The 19372-nt window shown below is 44.1% G+C and overlaps 1 protein-coding gene across 2 annotated transcripts in view; it reads right to left on the reverse strand.

Moving 5' to 3' along the window:
* The window catches only part of PRKCB (protein kinase C beta), a 799526-nt gene that overhangs the window by 332198 nt on the left and 447956 nt on the right, over positions 1 to 19372 (reverse strand). The gene's annotated exons all lie outside the window — the stretch shown is intronic.

Genomic DNA, 19372 nt, shown 5'->3' on the forward strand with positions numbered 1-19372 from the left:
CTTTCCAACCATGAATGCAAGATCTCCCTCTGTGAACTCACTGGTCACTTACTCACATATGCTCAGTTTTTGGCAGATCACTCCATGTGCATTGATGCACTCTACGGAATGCCCCCACACTCCTCAGCTGGCCCCCTCCACAGCCCCCTTTTGTAACGCCCCTTTCTCCTCACCTATCAAGGAAGGCTAATTCTAATTGTGCTCCTTTAAAGCAGGACTGTCCCCATGCCTCGCTGTCACTCCATGCGGTTTGGAATCACTTGTTGGGAGAGGCGGCGGACATCAAACTGTGCTTGCCCAGGCCGGCCCGTTGTCATTCCGCACATGCCAATGAGCGGCCTGACTTTGTGAGCATGGTCAGGCTGGCTCTGTGCACACCAATAATGTGTCCCACCAACTGGCACAAGCCATGAGCCTGTCAATCAACTGTGGATTCTCCATTTTGCCTATTGAGCATAGCCCTCTTCTCTGAGCCACGCGGCACTTACATCTTGCAGGGAAGCCTAGTTTTCTATATCACTTTCAGGATACTTTGCACACAAAGAGACATTGTAAGATGTTTCTTGGGGATTAGAGGAGAATTAGTCACAGAAAACTTTTTTTGATGTTTCGTTTCATAGCCATCTTCACTAAATAAGTGTCTTTTAAAAGACATAAGTAGGATTGTTGGATAAGGTGCTTATCAGGTATGATTAATGTGACATACTTTATTTGAGGTTCAATACCTTTATCGCCTTCTGAACTAGGCACAGACTGCTCGCTATTGCCACCTTTGGATAGACAAGTTTCCAAAATGAATAACCCTTCTCCAAAAGAAAGGAAATAGTTTTAAGTTCTGAAACAGCAATCCTAAAGCTTGGTATCTACCACGGATGATGACAACTAACCACCTATTGCATCTTACCTTGTAGGTGTCAACAGTACCAAGTCACGTCCTCCATTCACGGAAATGTGACTGGGCGGTAAGGTTAGACCCCATGCAGTACTCCGCTGTAGTCTAAAGTCTCCTTCATTATGAAAGTGTTTGCCCTTAGGCAAATCCTACTCTTCCTGTGCTCATTCCCCCAAAGTGACATTGTGTGAGCTCTTTGAATCATGCTTGAAAGAAATAAACATCAAAGACATATTTCTATTACATGCGCCAATGAGGGCATATTCACACATTCATGACCTCAAAATGCAGACGCCCACATTAAGTATTAATCTGTAAAGTCCATCCCATCCCTGAAGGTGCATTGCATTGTGCATGGCCCTATTTGTGCTGTAATAACCCAGCCATAAAACAAAGTTATCTGCCATTGGGCACCTATTTTCCAGTCCATAGAAGATTTAAAAACTGAAAAAGGTGTCAGGCCCATCAAATGCTCTTAATGGGTCTTTCATAGGTTTATTCTGAGAACAGAAAAGTGGTCCTGCAAATGTTGCAATATTATTGGCTGTCGGCAATTGAAAGATTGTGCTCCGGCTGACATCAGGCAATTACAGGAACAGGAACCTACCGCCATATCAAGCTATACTGACTTACTCGGAACAGTCAGAAACATGTATGTGAAGCCATGATAATAAAGAGAACAAGGTCAAGTGGTCAATGAAGATCCTTCAACGGCTTATGAGTGATATCAAATAAGGTAAGGGCTTTGTGCCACAATACTTCACATGGAGGTTCAGAAAAGAGAGATGAAAGTTTGCATCTCATTTTCTGCATCCTACACCGTCAAGAAATGAAGGCAGGAAAGAACCCCTTGAGATCCCAGCTCCTTGGATGAAGCAGGGAAAAAAGACAAAGCGATGTTACACGGAAAAGACCACAGAGCTAGAGTAGAAGTCATCATCTGCTAAAGTCAGGACATCACCCCATTGGGAGTTCCTCACATTTTTGTTGGAAATTATTTAAATCCACTTAGTGGTCCCTATGCTGAGAGGCAACTATGGGGCTCATTACGAGTGTGCGGGTTCGGAAGAGTCGACCACCAAACTTGCAGGAATGAGGCAGCCGTTAACCCGGCTGCCTTACCGCAGTCGTATTACGATGTTCCTACTGGTCAGCCCGGCAGGAACGGTGCTATGGTACTGGTCTAGTATGGTAGCACTGCAGCACCCTCAGAATGCGCACTGTCTCCAAAGCCCATTTCTGCAGTTGAATCTCCTGCCCACTACATGGTCCCGGGCAGTGCAGGGGCATCCTTGTGGCCCACTGCACTGTGTTTCCACCAGCCTTGACATGGTGGGGTCCCTGCCATGAAAAGGCTGGTGGAAACTGGATTTGTGATCAGCACGTGGCGCTGAACTCAGGGCCTCCATGGCTGACCACAAGTCAGACCGCCATCTGTCCGTTGGGAACCATGTTCCTGGCTGGGACAGCGGTTCCATGGCAGCCTGACCGCCAGGGTCGTAATATGGTGGTCGGATTGCCTGGAGTGAGGCAGTCCGACTGCCACCGCAGCATTGGTGGTCTTAGGAACCCAATGTCGTAATGAGGCGCTAAGTTCTAACATTTAAGAGATCTAGGTCAAACTGATCATACGACATCGATGCATAAAAAACATTAAAGCGTTTAGTGAAGATTTATTACTAAACCAAATGGTAGTAATGGTCAATTTCCAAGGGCTACTGGTGACAATATCATGAACAGCAGATACAATGTTACCTGTGATGAAAGAGAGAAGTCTAGAGTGATATTCTTAAGTAACAATGGAATGTATGGAATCGTTTTTAAAAACCACTGGACGCAACTGGTTACGCAAGCCCAGGATAAGTACCTCATTTACTACCATAAAGAAACCATTGACACTGGTAGTACTGTCAATGCTCAATATGTTGCTAAGATTCCAGGAAGCCACAATGATTTAGCAGGCAGGACCTCTGATTAGATTGAGGCACATATTATCCATAGAAAATAGGTTTTCTGGTAAACAACAGCACACTGAGTTACTTCAGGGTTATATACTTTGCCCAGAGTACTGAGTAATTGAGTGAGACAAGATAGTTTACATGAGCGTTTCAAAAGCTTCTCTTGTGTGGAAAAGGATGTTTTCTGCAAAAGATATTCTGTAATTCAGCTTGACGGCCTCAGTGATCTGGGAGGCTGGCGCTGCTTCTAAATGCATATCAGTGTTACCAACTTTCCAAAGCTTCATACATCACACATCTAACCAGGTGACTGTGGAGGTCTAAACGAACATCCAGAAGGAGGCAATGGCCATCTAAAGTCTCACAACCTGAGAATCTCCCCAGTTTTTCCCCAAAATGTATGCATTCATGAAATAACTCAGTGGAATTCAGATAGATCTCTGTGGAAATGCTGATGACTTTTGCAATGATTTTGTTAAAGACAGCAATGACGTATGACTTTTGACTTTTCTTTAGAAAATGCAGCCTAGGTCAATTTATTGTCATTCTTTTGACACTTTCATTTTAAGGGTGGGCAAAAACCCAGCACTTCGCCAAAAATTCCCTTTCTATGCCTCCATACAGGCCAAGGCTCCTGCCCACATCTTATCTTCTTACCTCTGTTATGTTTTCCCCTGGAGCGAGTGATTCTTCTGTTTTCTGACAACCCTTCATTTTCAATGAAGGCTGTGCACCTCCCAAACTCCTGTTCTATTTCTTCACTGGACATAGAAAGGGGACTGCCTCAGCATTGCATGTTCTGCTATAGGGTATGCCGGTTCACCATTATAGAACTGAACAGTATACCACAAGTTGCATTTCTAAGTCCACAGCCAGACCCCGCGAGGCCACTAGCGCTCCTCTGCCATGCGCTTTTTTCCCTTATTAGTGACAAATATTACAGTCAATTGAGAGGTTCGTCAATGATACATTTCACCACTGGTGTTTAGTCACTTTGATATTCATATTAGTGTTTAAATAAGAGTCATATAATCCTGGCCTATCTATTCTCATCAAACCAAATCCTCATTTCCAACCTCGAATGAATACACCCTTAACACCTCAGGCCTGCTTAAATTACTGCCCCGTATTGGAGTTCACAATATTCCTAGAAATTGTCCCTTTTAGAAACAACTCAAAAGAATTGATTATGAATCAAACTTGTACAACTATTTGGAGTCATGCTTTTCAGTCAGACAGTGGTCCTAGTGCCCCCTCGCACTTACGTGAGCTAGATGCTATAAGGGACTAGGGAAATACGCATTGTCAAGCATGGGCGATACTGCACTGATCTGATCTAACTAGAAATGCCCCATATATCATGTCACATGGTCAGATTGGGTTCAAATAAACAGCCCTAATGAAGTGACCTAGTTTAGAGATGAGCCATGAAGAGCACTGACTAGTACTTGCCCAGGTCCAGGACCATAAACCCTTGCACCTTCCAACATATCACAGGGAGGACACCTTCTTTGCAACCTAATTAGCGTTGTTTATGGGAAACTCCTCAATCAATCAGTGTGATAAACACTCAGCTACAGTTGTAAACAAATGGATGAGGCATTTACTCGTGGGTCCTACTATGATAGCCCTATAACCCCCTCATCTGCAGCCACCAGTGCCCACACCGTGGGATGCAGGTACATTTCTCAGAACTGAAATCAAGTGTTGAACAAGGATAGTAAAGGCAAAGTCCAAACAGCTCAAGCTAGGACTGTAGAAACTCTTTAATTAGCCAACTTTCAATAAGAACGAAAGCTGGAGGCTTAGAAAGCCCATGGCGACCCTCTACGTGACCTCACTTGTTGAAGAACAGAAGTCAACAAAGCTTTTCATCCCCTCCCACATACGCACATGTCACTGCGAGCCAGGTGTTCTGCAACAAGTAGTCACCAGCTATGCGGCCAGACACAAGCCTTTAGGTCTCCCGGCAAAGTGCAGGTGGAAGTCTCCAGGATATGGAAGAAAACGCAGCTGACAACGGTTTCCAAAATGCTCAGGAATATCGGTCATCTGGTCTCCATTCCTCCAGTTTCGGATTTACTATACCATATTCTAAAGGTGCACTTGTTTCCTCAGGATCTTCAATGCAATGCATGTCCTTCATAAGTCGATCACTTTTTTGGTTAAAGAACCTTACTAAATCCACTGTAAAACCTACACAATTTTCTTACGGGAGCAGGACAACTGCAGGAGATATCTTCTCATTCACAAAAACCTGGCAATTCTGCAAGCCTTCGAAAACTCGGTTTTGATTAGACTGCAACAAAACAGCAACAAAATCAATTCCCTTGAGTTTCCCCTGAGTGAATATCCTTTGTGGAAATTCCAGTTGACCTGTTAGAAATTGTTCTTACTGGATCCTGTGCAGCTTACAGGTTAGCGCACAACTACAGGTATCCAGGTGTCCAAAACAAAGTAACTTAAACTCTTTAAATCAGAATATCACCCGAAATGAATCACAAATGCCTGGAATTTGTAGTGGAAAACACACAAATCAATTACTGAATCCAATACCTGCATTCAGGTACATAACTGGTACCAGTTCAGACTAAGTGCATTTTATAGCAGACCTAGAATTCTTAATGAAAACACTAAATTACATTGTGATCTCTTAAAAGATTTCCAAAGGAGAATTTCAACAAGGGTGAACATTTTTAGGGTTGAGCGCAAAGCGCTCCGTCCCTGGTGTAATCTCTCTGTGGGCTTTTAACCACACCCATGTCAAGCTCATCAGTTTGGTTGGTTCGTGGGCTTGTCTTTTAAAATTAGCTTGATTTCACCAGTGAAAGGCATGCATACCTCATGCATTTTCAGGTGTTTAGCCTGCCTCGAGCGTACCGGCCAACTACTGAAAACATACGAGGCTCCATGTTTTCCGTATGGTTTCTGCACTATTTTTTCTCTTTATTTGTAGGCAGCACAATCATGCTGGGCAGTAGTAGAGGGCAACTGGAATTTGAACCAGCAACTCCACGCGCCTGCAGCTTCAGTTTCCTCGAGATCTTTAAAAGCACATAGTCTGAGAGCTCTGCAGTCTGCAGAAATCCCAGCTCTTGGCTGCGTTGAAATTAGCATTCACACAGCAGCACAGCCATGAAGGCTGAGACACAAAGGCTCAGTGACATTTAATGTTCTACAGCATCTGGCTTGATTCCACTTGGTGTCTGAGCTGAAACATGCTCAGAATTAACCACCCAACTGGTGCAGCTCTGCCCTCTTACAACAGAGTACCCGCAGACGCAGCGCCAGCCCTCAGCATCTCCCAGGCCTCACAGCTGCAGGGGCAGACATGCTAGCTCCCTTGTGTGGAGGTTTGTTTGGGGGGTGCAAAAACTGTTTAATCACAATGCTGTTGTCAACAGAATGCCAATCGGCCAACTCTGAGGCAATTACTTCACCAGAGCAAACAAATCACTCACTGGCCTAAGGAACGAATGTAAGGAATGGAAGAGACATTTCCAGTGCTGGTCTGGCCATAGGAGACTGTGTCAGAAGAAAACCCTAGTAGGTTCAGGAACTGAAGGCTGCTTTCAGGGGTGGGAGGGGGTGGCAAAGGGATCATTGGCTACCCTGACTGGCAACTTGCCCAGAGGCACCAGACACTGTGGGGGTTATTACAACTTTGGAGGAGGTGTTAATCCGTCCCAAATGTGACGGATATACCACCAGCCGTATTACGAGTTCCATAGGATATAATGGACTCGTAATACGGCTGGTGGTATATCCGTCACTTTACCGTCACTTTTGGGACGGATTAACACCTCCTCCAAAGTTGTAATAACCCCCTATGTTCCCACAGACATATATAATTTGACTCCAAATGCTTCCAAAGACACTGACACTCTCCCCCTACAATCACCTGCCACAGGGCTCTAAGAGCACATTTTCCAGGGATCCTTTTAGCTGTCAGCCCACCATCTTGGCATCTCTCACTACAGAATGACCGAGGGCAGAAAGAGATGTAGAATTACCTTCCACTGAACCCACTCACAGCATCACCCACTACACCACGCAGAATGCCCTGATCCACAGAGTTCACCGCGGTCCCTAGGGTAGCTCAACAGTTCAGTGTCACACAGCCCTGGCTGCAGAATGAAGTTATGTGTGAAGTGATGAAAGAGGCAGGGAGAGACACAGAAAGTAAAGAAGGACGCCAGAGCCAAAAGGTGCCGGCGCAGTGAATCACAGCACATGTTCAGGGTGGGGACTGCAGGTCATGCTGGAAGCTTCGCTCTCTCGGATTAAGCTTGCATTTTTGTACATAATTGGTACCAGCTCAGACTGCATTTTATAGCAGACCTAGAAATTGTGTATGAAAACACTAAATTACATTGTGATCGCTTAAAATATTTCCAAAGGAGAATTTCAACAAGGATGAACATTTTTTGGGTACTTCTGTAATGGAAGCTGTGTATAATTCTATTTTGGAAATCTCACTTAACTTTGGATATAAATACACTCGTGAAAATAATATGGCTGTCGTTATTGCTTTGATTATAAGATGTTAATTCTTAATTATACGGGAAGGAATTGACATCTGGAAGGGTAGTGGCCACAGGATCCTTGCACCAACACAGCCATAGTAAAACGTTAAAAAAAATGTAAACGTAAGAAAAAAAAAAATAAACGTAAAAACGTCAACTTTGCACTTGTATAGAGCACTACTCACCCGTTAAGGTCTCAAGTCGCTGTACACATACCACTGTGGAACTCCTCCTGGCTTTTCCCTGTGAGGTGCCCACTCCTGGGCAGCCCCAGCATGAAGGCAGGCATCCAAGCTCTGTTAGAGCCGTTGTGGAGATTAAGCAAGCTATTGCCCAGAGTTACAGAGGGGGACCCATTAATTAGATTAGGCACCGAGAATTATCTGGTCCGAGGGAATTGAGCCCAAGACCCACCAAGGAAGGAATTGAACCCTGGTCCCGGGCCAGATCTCTGCATCAGGGTCTGCCGCTCTAACCATTGTGCCACACTTCTCCCAAAGTCAAAAGGTTTTTGAGAAAAAAATGACAACAGATTAGAAATAAGTATAGCTGGAGGCATTTTCAAATCTACAGGAGGTGCAGTAGAAAGCAGAAAGTAGTAGAAACAGATGCCCAGGGTGGTTCCAATACCACACTGCCGGAAGAGCAGCAAGATGCTTTACCAGAAAATTCCAGGAACATCCAATACCCAGGCTTGAAATGCCCCCCAATCAGAATATAAGGTTTTCATATGTAATGCAAAGATGTGAACACTAGGCAATGTTCGGAATCAACCTTCCTGCTAAGTCTATATTGCTTGCCTGTGTCCTTCTGGTACTGAAGACTGCTTCCAGAACTGGGACAGTGCGTCCTCTTAATGAAGACCTGAGAAACAGGCGGTCTATTTGCATTTCCCAGGTTATCTGGGTGGCTTTTCGCATGATTGAGTACCTGCAAGCCCTAAAGAAGCAGAAACTGGTAGTGGTCGTGCCCTCATCCTCATTCAAGAAGTCTTCCAGAAGAAGGTGTGGACCTTTTGGGACCATTGTAAGGCCTTTTGGAAAAGTCTGGCCATGTTTACCCTTGGTTTGTGGAACAAGTATCACTGCTTGGGCTTAACCTCTCAAAATGATCGGGGATGGGAACCCTCTGCAGGCCAAAGTTGTGCGTATCTTGCAAAGAACCCCAAGAAGCCAGCAGGAGAAGAAAAGTAAATCTTTCTTCCAAGGCCCTGCAATTAAGTATCGCAGTGTTTCTCGACCTCTGTGCAACACGTGCAACACCACCCATCGCTGGCATCAAAGGGACACGCATGGAGAAGAATCCTTCAATGTCACCGTTTTTCAACATCACAAACCTGCAGTGCAACCTTTATCTTTCCAACAAATCCTAGAGAGGAGGAATTATTGTTTCTTACAAGATTCACACGCGAGACAGACCAGGGCTAAGATTGTAAAAATGGGTCCCTCTCATGCAGGTGGCCTAGCCGGATCAATGTAAGAGGGAAGGTGTCCTTCCACACACTGTTCTTGTGTCTTTCTAACTAGTACTTTAGTGGAAAATGCCTTGGACTCCTCATATAAACTAGAAAGAGCAAGGGCCCAGGGATCTGAAGGAATGTTTTGGGCTCACATGGAAGGATGAGGATGGGGGGGTAATGTGGGGTGGGCTGAGTCGGTCTTGTTCTGTGGGGGGAAGCATGCCATCAGTGCTTTGTGTCTCATTCTCACATTTCCATGGTGCCAGTCTGGCTAGGGTTTGCCGCTACAATTTCTCCGGCTGGTATTCGTCCAGCTTTGGGAGCCTTCAGGAACATGAGAGGGACTAAGGCCTCCTGTGGCCTAGCAGTATATGGAAGCTAAACCTTTAAACGTTTGTGTTGTTTCTGCTCAAGGTGCCAACTTTGATTGCTTTCCCACTGCTTATCTCACACTTGTGTGTACAGGAGCAGCAGATGGCACCATCCCTGCCTTCTCAAAGTTGGACGCCTCCTGCTCACGTTGTCATATTTGACTGCTGCGCCAACCCCTATTAAGCTCATTTAGTGTCATTTCAGTAATCTGGCAATATCCCTGCCTTGTGCATGATACCATCTGGATTATTGGGCCATCTGTAATCACCCCTTTGTAGAATAAACACACACATTGCGCTGCTGCCCACTGCCTGGGGTAGCAGAATGTAAATGCCTTCAGATATGAATATCACCCCCACATAACCTGCATGTATCCAGCAGATCTTAGCTGGCAAGGTGGTGCCTCGGTTTGCGTTTGGGTGGCCCATGCACAATGTTTACACTGGTTGTATAAAGGTGCATCCAGGAGTTGTCTCTGTCACTTCTGGCTGTCTTTTGGGTGGACTCTACCCAAACACACACTAGGCACCTATGATGGTTTCAGCTTTGATACTCACCAGTATTCAAATGTGAGGTTGGAGGGCCTCTGTATTCTCACAATCTCCACAGCATCTCATGCTTATGTGCCAATAAAGCACACCATCTTACAAGTTTGAACCACTCCCATCTCACCAAACTCCTACCGCATAGAACAAGGCCCATAAAGCAATACACGCTGAAAAGGCACCAATAACTCAATGGCAATTGGAATTCTCCAAGACCTCATCAGGGGGGTATGAAGCGGTACAAAAATGCTACAGTGCAATATCACACACACAAAACCTTAGTGCATCTCCTCCAGGGCATTAACACTCCCCACTTCATTCTGAAAATGTGTCCCCCGACCTTCCAACCTGCAACAGAACCTGGACTCACTGGGAATCTCTGCTAGAAAAATATGACCCACCTAGATTTCTCTTGTTATGTGTAGTCCTAAGTTTATCTGCGGAACCATTAAATACAATAGTTAAAGGATATTTATCCTGAGTTGTACTAATTTTTGATAAAGTGGTTATGTTTATTTTTATCCTCACTGCTTACACCTCCAGGGTGGACCTTTTAAACATTAACTACCTAAATGAGGCTTACCTTTTTACTTGTTTTATATCAGCCAGGCTTTGGATTGTATGTTGTTCTTTTCTTACCCGTATTATTCATTCCTTCATCCCAGCACCTCTGGCAGGGATAAGCCTTGTGCTCAGCCGATGCTACCACAGGGTGAACCAAGGGTACTTTGAGAAATGTTGGCCCGCCTCTGATTCTCAAGAGCTGCATGTTGGTATCTGGGGTGCTCGGATGCAGGGCTCCGAGCCTCCAGCTCCCTTCCAATCTATCCTGCCAGTCAGGCCCTTACAGATGACTTAACAGAGAGTATTGTGTAGGGGCATATAAGGTAAGTAACGAAGATGCTTAGGTGGAAGATCATGACACATGGTCAATTACAGAGGCGAGAGATGCGTAAAGAGTATCTTACGGGCAAGAGATGCATTGAGGCCACATTATCAGGAGGGGGAGATGTCTAAGGGCACAGGACAGAGGGATAGATCCAATGAGAGGAGATAGTGGGAATTATGGGTCTGAGATGAATAGGGAGGGCGATATGAGTGTGAAAGCAGAATAGACAAACAGTTGATTGGGGGAAGGCACCAGTAGCATAGGCACAGTTACGAGAAGGAGACAGATCCATAAAGGACTCGATGAGAAGCAAGAAAGAAAAAATCAAGATGGACTTCTAGGTATTTAATCTACGATACAATAAGCAACTTGGTACATTTTCAGAATCCTCAAGCACTGTACGCTTCTAGTCGTATCCAAAGCATAGTTCTGGGATTCTCACCGGGTCTTCCAATTAATAGCTTCCATCAAACTAGACGTAACCCTTGAACAATATGCTATGGCCTAGAGCAGATACAGTGAGAGTTGCTAAAGCACTTCATAACACAAAGCCTTCTCAGAAGAGCCCAGCCAGATATCACCTCCATGGTCTAGAGCTTGGGAATACTATTTATTTATTTATGCATTTTTAGGTCGAGCGCGTAACAGCTCTGGCCTGTTGTAATCTATCTGTGGCCTTTTGACCACACCCACCGCACGCCCTTCACTATCACTTATTCATGTGATTGCCTTTCAAAAATGCTTTGTTATCATTGGTAAGTGATTTACGTTTGTCCCTCCTTGGGGCAGTTTTGTTACTGCCTTGGCCTTTGACTCTGTTACATGGATAATTGCATGTTTACCGATACGTTTGACTGCGAGCAAACTTCTTTTTCCTTTTGTGTTTCTCCTTCGCGCTCATGCTCATGGTGACTGTGCCGCTTTAAAACGGCTCGCTTAGGTCAACTGTTTTACCTTACATTTTTAATTTATGTGGCAAAAAAAGTCCGGTTAGGAATTTACCATGCTAATAGCTCTAACCCGAGCAAACGTGAGACTCATTGCATTGCAAATGCTTGTTATATAGCGTGGCCATTACCCAGAGGAGGCAGAGTGCTTTACAACAGAGCAAAGAACATTACAAGAGAAAGGCATAGTAAGAGGGTAGTAGTAAGTAACAATACTTACAAGTTACTACAGTTACTCATGCTGAGAGTTTCATACTTCCAAATTACATATTCATTACAGATTACACATGTAGAAGAGTTAAAGTGATTAAGGTTACACAAATACATATTTATACAGTAAAAGCAGAAAGGTCGTCGTAACTTTCGAGAGTGTCATGTAACTAATAACATGGGGACGTGAAGCACAGGTCATCCGCTGCTCAGGGAGACTTCTCCTCTAGCACACACCATCATCCGCTTCAACACACTGGGCAACGCTGCAACCCTGCACCAAGGCGTCATCCCAGAGTTTCCACTTTGTATGCATCTTGAGCCCAAGCACACGCCCGTCCACTTACGCCATTTAAATTAATTAGTTTGTTTTCCTGAAAACAAGATTTAAGGAACAGCTGGGGGCGAGAACCAGATTTTGCTTTCCAGATCTACAACTCTCCAAGCAGTACAAACACCACCAGCTCTGAGGAGGAGGCTCCCTGAACAATCAGTAAAAAGTAGGGCGTTCTCTTAAAGGCACAGCGACGCTATTAGACGCAGAGTGGAATGACAGCGACAGATAAGACGCTGGTCACAGAAAATCTCACTGGCGGTACTCCATGTCTCTAGTGGCCAGTCTGTGCGTAGCACAAACATCAATTACCACCAAACTGTGGTGGTAGTAATGTGTGACAAGAATATTTATGCACATCTGCTGTGTTGCATTTCGTAGTGGTGGTGAAGTGTGGTCTTTTTTTGTGCAGTTTTGATTTTGTACTGCATTGATGAACTGCAATGTTTTACTCTCATTGTGTTGCATTCTGATTGGACTAGTTGTGTTGTGCTCAGTTATAGTTTTATTGTGTTATTTTACCTTGTGATATGCTATTGTGTTTATTGTGATCTGTAAATATTTCTGAGATGTCAAGAAATGCTGCCAAGGCTGCTTTCAAAGGCAGCTTTAAATTGCCTTTAAAATGTCTAATGTGATAATATTCCACTGCTCTAGCCAGCCAACCAACCCTAAACTAATGCAGAGAAGGGTGTTACATTCACACTTCCAGTGTTCGCTTCCTGTGACACGGCCCCCAATTTACTAGTGAAAGAGATCAGAGATTAGAGACAGAATGAGATGTGAGACAAATCCGGGAGATTAGAGACCCACCAAGGAGATTAGACGGAGATCAAGCTGAAACAAAGATCAGGGGGGCACGCACGAGGATTAGATTCAGAGGGTCCGATTCACAAAGCCTACATCTGTATCCATATAAATACTATTCCTCACAGATGCAGACGTACAAGGTTCCCTTATTTCAAAAACTCTACAGTGGTATGCCTGGAGAGCTGTGCACATACAACTTTCAAGGTGGACTGCTGAGTCAACTGATTGTTGTAAACACCTCTGTTTACCCAAAGCAGTTCTGTACACAGAGTTCAAATACACACTGTGGGAAAGTAGCCTGATATACATATGTCTGTGTTTCTGTCTCCATTGGAAAGACATTTTTCCCTATGGAGAAACCATTTTCTCTGCACCCTTTAACTCAACATTTTGGGGGTAACTGATGCCCCTTCCCATCCCAGAAGGAGAGTTACGTAGATATTTGCGTCAATAAAACCTCGACCACTTCCATGTGGGAAAGGGCCAGAGAAGAGTTTGTGAATTCCATAATTTTGAAAAGTTTGTGGTAGTGCACACATTCCCACGGTAGAACATGCCAATGCCCGCTCTGCGCCCTTTGTGTGAGGTTTAATACTGTACACACTTGTGTTGTTCAATTAGCAGTGATGAGTCGTCTTCTAGCTGGCCAAACCAGGCCGATATAAAACCTGCCATTTGCGCTTTTAAACCTTATTTAGAAGTATAATAGTTTTGTGCATTCGACCCAAAGATGGGAAATAGTGAAGACTAGAGTGAAATATCAAGGGGATTACAGGGAGGTAGAGGTGACCGAGGAAAGGTCGAGGGGATGAGAGACAATACACCGGAGGGCGTTCATCTTCTAGTGTCATGAGTCGTGCGACCCCCATGTGAACTCAACCGAGCAAAATGAGTGAGTCAGACACTCTCCATACGTGGTGGGAACGGAGATGCCTCCACCCAAATTTTATTTTAAATGGGGCCAATCACGGGGATTTTATCCCAAAAAAAATTCACATTAATGTGATAAAAGTTCATGAAAAGTCAAGTTAGTACATATTGTGCCAAGCAACCCTCACCCTCCCCGGGGGCTTGGGGGCTCACATCCCATGATAAAATGATGCATTATCAGCACATTCTTCTAAAATAACATCTAAAAAGAAAAGCTATAGGGGATACAGTCAGAAAACAGCCTTTAACAACATGGTCGATCATATCTCAAGAGATCTTTTTTTCACTTCTACATTTCAGCTTTTTACATTTTTATATCCCAGCCCTTCCAAGGGGATTTATTTGCTTTGACCAAAGAGACAACGTGGAAAAAAAAGAATAAACAAATGTCACAATCTCAGACCATAAACAGCAAAGCTAAACACATTTTTCAGTTTTAGACAGATGGGTGACTGATCTACTTAGAGACCATACAGATTTGTGTAACAGACGTTCTTACATAGGTAGGGTCTCAGACATCAGCAATAAATTTCATTCAAAATTTAGCTTTAAATATATATTTGGAAATGGAGTGTCCTCTAACATTAGCTCCTTCATTTTTGATAATATACACTTTCTGATATCAGACAGAAGCTTTTTGTTATGAAAAATAAGCCAAATTCCCCAAAACAAAGGGCCTGATGTCCTAACATTGGATTTGTGAAAGTGGTCATAAACTGTGCACCAACTTTCAGCGAATCCAATTAGATTTCAGAAAAAAACCTAAACTTAAAAAGCCTTTGTTAGGCTACTGGACAAGCAGAGACCAAAGTGGCAACTTTTTAAAAGTTGCCTTCCTATAATAGTAACATTAATTTCGATGTGTCCATTAGGTCACATTTAATGTCATGAGTAATTTGATACCTTACATGGCCCAGTCAGGTAGACCCATTCAAAGGTTTGCCGGGTTGGGATGCCACCAGGGATCTATGTGTTAGCCAGTGGGGATACTAACTTTACCCACAGCAGAACGACAATTTAGAAGTGATGCTGTTAAGACATATTGAAAAACCTATGCCTTGCTTAACAAAATACAGTTCCCTGCCATAGGACTCCACAGGCCTTCATTAGGGGAGACACGTATATATAATGTGAAGGGATACGGTGGCTTTGCCATTGGTTTAAATGGCAAAGCCGAATTGGCAGTGAAAACACTGCCCTTCCAGCCTGCAGTGGCAGGCTGGGAGCCATTTTGTACCTTGTTGCATGAAGGGTGGCACAACTGTGCTGCCGCCCTGAGTGGACACTGTCCTACATGCCCTGGGTACCATACACTGGGGACTTATAAGTAAGTCAGGCCTTTCCAATTGGGTTTACCCAATTCGACATGTAATTTGCAGAGAGTTAAAACAATGGCACTGAGGTCTGCTAACAGGTATGCTCTGAGTGCACTTGAAGTCGAAAAACCATCAGCATCGCACCAAAAGGCCATAAACAAACTGCGTACTGCACAGTGCAGGAGCATATTGCAAACTGTCCAGCCCAAGACTCTACTGCCAACAGAAGAACCTCTGAACTTGGTGGAAGATGACATTCTAGGCCCCCATAAGCAGCTGCCCTACATACGAACATGTTCCTAATGGGTGTACACGTCTTAGACACCCAGAGACAACGCAGCAACACAGGGACACACTATTAACGGGCACCTATACCTAGCTGTGTTCACACTAACCAGCAGGCCTTGTGTGAATTGCTTTTTTTTGTTTCCCACTGTTCCCAATGCTCAGGACATTGCTACTCACATATGGTATAGAGTGCTACACAAAATCCAGATTGAAAAACAGATATTGTATGTGAGTATAGACATAAACTTACACACAAGCAGACATACTACTCATCCCACACACATACATACTCATCTTGTACAATAAAAAAATAAAATATTGCTAAGTTATAATGTAACTGTTTCGGACATTGTTTCATTACACGTATATTCTGTTCTCTTTACGTGCATACATTATCACATCTCCGAATATATTTCCATCTCTATAAGTCTGCGTGCCACTATAACAGACAAGCATCAGTAGACAGAAAAAAAACGTATATGTAATTTACATCTCGGTGATGGGAGGGGCTTTGTGAATCATTCAACTCTGCCACTTGTCAGCCGCCCTCTAAGCACTCAAATGTACAACAAAAGCAACATTCTCCTGGCGCAGAGATCCTGCACGCCAGATGGTCCCAAATGGCAAACGTAGCAATTAGATGCATCGCAACACTTTGGCACAATAGCATCATATGTTGGGGGTACAGTTATTCTTACCAATATGGTATGCATAATTACCGTAAAGATATCTTTTCGTTTTGCTTATCGAGGAATTGTTTTATTTTAGCAATTACCTATTTCAAACTATGTTGAGCAAAACGCATGCACTATACCATCTCCAGTAATGTACAGCAAAAGATGTATCCTTCCATGTCGGCAGCTTTTCTATAAAGCGTTACACATGAGTAACCGAGTTACTGGGATTTATTTACCCCCAGGGGTTCTGAGTGACATCAAATAGACAACAAGAGTGAAGCTCGACTTGTTTAGAAGTCACAAGAACCGTGACGTGAAAAGCATCCCTGTAATTCACAGTCGCCCATCTATAAGTTTATGCCATTAAGGGCTCCCAAATTCATCTGCCCCTGATTATACATGACAGAGGCAGCAGAGTAATGGGGGTGTAATAGATGATAGGGCCGCTCCTGCCTGTCCCAAATATGAATAAAATGCCTTAACAGCCACCCTTAGCCAACCACCACCACCTTCCCTGCCTGCTTTGTCCCTCCTGCAGCTGTGCTTTCTATTTTCAGTCAAAGCAGGCAAGCAGATCTGCACTGACAGGCTCCCCGAGGGCCCCGAGAGCCTCCCTGAAGGGCCTCTTATGACGTCGCAACAGAGGATAACGAGATGAGTTTAATCAACTGCTGCTACATTACTGCAGTGAATTATCGGATTCTGAATCTGTGTAAACAAGGTCTCAACCTTTTGACTTCTGTGGACCCCCACTTTATCATTACTGGAACCCGGGGACCCTCCAATGACTCATTATTGGTACTTAGGGACCCCCAATGAGTCATTATTGGAACCCGGGGACCCTGGCCTACACATTGTTGATGATATGAACTGTCAAACAAAGCGCAAAGAAAAATACAACAAAAAGTATTCATCCAACAAATACTGAAATGATAACACATTTTACTTAATTTGTAGACAAATAAAAATAAAAAGAATATAAATTTTAATTTTAATATCAAAGCAGGAGTTTTTCCAAAATAATTTAAAGCCACAGATCGTCCGTACTATATTCTGTTTGATGCACCTGCACCGCTCCCACGAATCAACCTGCGGATACTAATTTCATTTTTAGCCCCGAATTTCAAATTCCTTAACACTTACAGTACATATTAAAATGTTCAATTGTACGTTTATACACTTGATTTATTAATCTGTTTATATTAATTTTCTAAGCAGTTACGGACCCCCTGAGGAGGCTTCACAGGCCCCATGGGTCCCCAGACCACTGCTCGGGAACCACTGGTGTGCAGGACAAACCCTTCTTATGGAAGCCATACATAACCAACTTAAATGGAGGATAATGAAAGGAGATGAGCAAGATCACAAAATAAGGTTAGCTATGAAATCCTGGATTAGATACATCTCCCAGGGAAGTGACTTGGTGCTAGCTAACGGGTGAAACTGCAAACCCGGCACGGCTGCAACGCCACACCTGTAGGTCAGGCAGCCTGGCTGTTGGTGGTTCACAAGAAAGTCCACCTTCAGTCTCTAGTCGTGTTAGTACCTAGTTGCTTGTGTCGGAAATCTATGACTATTTGTTATTAAGCCGCGGCATCAAATTTTCCAAAAGAGGATTGTTTTAAAAAAAACATACATTAGCCTGTCAACAGGGTCAATGGTTGTGTGATGTCACTTCACATGTGATATCATACGGCATCAGACAGCATGTGAACACACTTCTGGTACACCTAAGACTTGGTGAAAAGATGCCACTGTAGTCCGATAATTTACCCATCATTCAGTGCTTAATTTGAGCCGGTGTTTGCCAGTGAGTTCCACCGGCACTCTTTTTTGGGGAACTGCACTTATTTTTCATCATCAGACATTGACCAAGAGTAGGAGAGGAAAAGACAAACATATGGTGAAGGAGGAGGAAGAGAAAGGCAGAAAACAGCCACAAAAGGAGGACGCAGGAGCATGCTAGAGTGAGGTGAAGAGGGAGGGTGCGCAAGTAGTGGACTGAAGAAGGCTGAGATGGAATCAAGAATATGCAGCTCCGGCATTCTGCGCACTAACGTTTATTAGCGCGGTCGCAGCCATGTCAACTGAGCTTTGGGCACTGGCACAAATTATTTTGCAAATTAGGCACTGCCATCATCATTATGACATCGCGTCCGCATCTCGTCCCACACGTCAAAGGAAGGGTGGACCGAGTTTGAGCTACTCTTGGGTGGGGCATTATTGTATTCTGGAAGCCTGAAAGCCAGGCCAGATCAGGTTTTCACAGCTTTACCCATTTCTAAGGGCACTTATCATATGTCTGACGTGGCATTCCCACTACATAACATTAACAGCTCCAAGTAAAAAGTCTGCTCAATGAACATAGGCAAACAGGGGCTTACGGGTCAGATTTACTGTGGCTATAAAAATTCAGCAGAAGCATGAGCTCCTTCCTCCAATCTGTGATGTAGCCCTACAGCCCGCTGCCGAGGGCTAATCTGGTTGTTAAAGGCCCTGCGGCAAGGTCCTATAATGAAGGAGACGGCCTATAACAGCTGGTATGGCCCGAGGCGGAACGGCTATGATGATTTCAGACCATTCCACCCACTGAGGGCAGGATGTTCTAAACTGAAAAGGGAGAAACCGAAAGTCAAGCATTGGAATGTTGGAGCAGAAGGCCTCTACCAGGCATTATAAGCCCTGAGCTGCTTCACTGACGTCAATAGTGCTCCCAATATTCTAATGTTCTAATTCTGTTTTAGATCCTGCTTCTATGCGTTCCAAAAGTTTTTGGGATCTGAAAACCGCCAGCTAGAGAAGTTCAAAGATCACACGTGCTAAAGTCAGGACCCAAAGCAGATCCAGTGGTTCTTAAGCCAGTAGCAGTGCGACTTCAAGACATCCCCATAAAAACACCTTCTAAATAGAGGTCCTTGCAACTCTTTAGAAAGTAAAGAACTTTGTGAAAATCCCTCGAACAACCACTAACTCCCAGGGTTTTTTTGTTTTTACTCTGCATTTTGGAACTTGGTGAGGGAGTTCTCATGCACCGGTGCCTCTGTCTGGGGTTGTCGTAGTGCTGGGTCATCAGGATCATCTTATTTTCCGAGTATTTATAATTGAATTTTTAGAAGGCAAGCCATGCCTGTATTAATTAGTCATGAGCAAACAAGGGCCGAATCCAGTGCCATGGAATGCGTTGAAGCGCTGTGTTCTTATCCTTCTGAGGACCAAGGT

Source organism: Pleurodeles waltl, chromosome 10, assembly GCF_031143425.1.
Source record: "Pleurodeles waltl isolate 20211129_DDA chromosome 10, aPleWal1.hap1.20221129, whole genome shotgun sequence".
NCBI classification, from domain to species: domain Eukaryota; kingdom Metazoa; phylum Chordata; class Amphibia; order Caudata; family Salamandridae; genus Pleurodeles; species Pleurodeles waltl.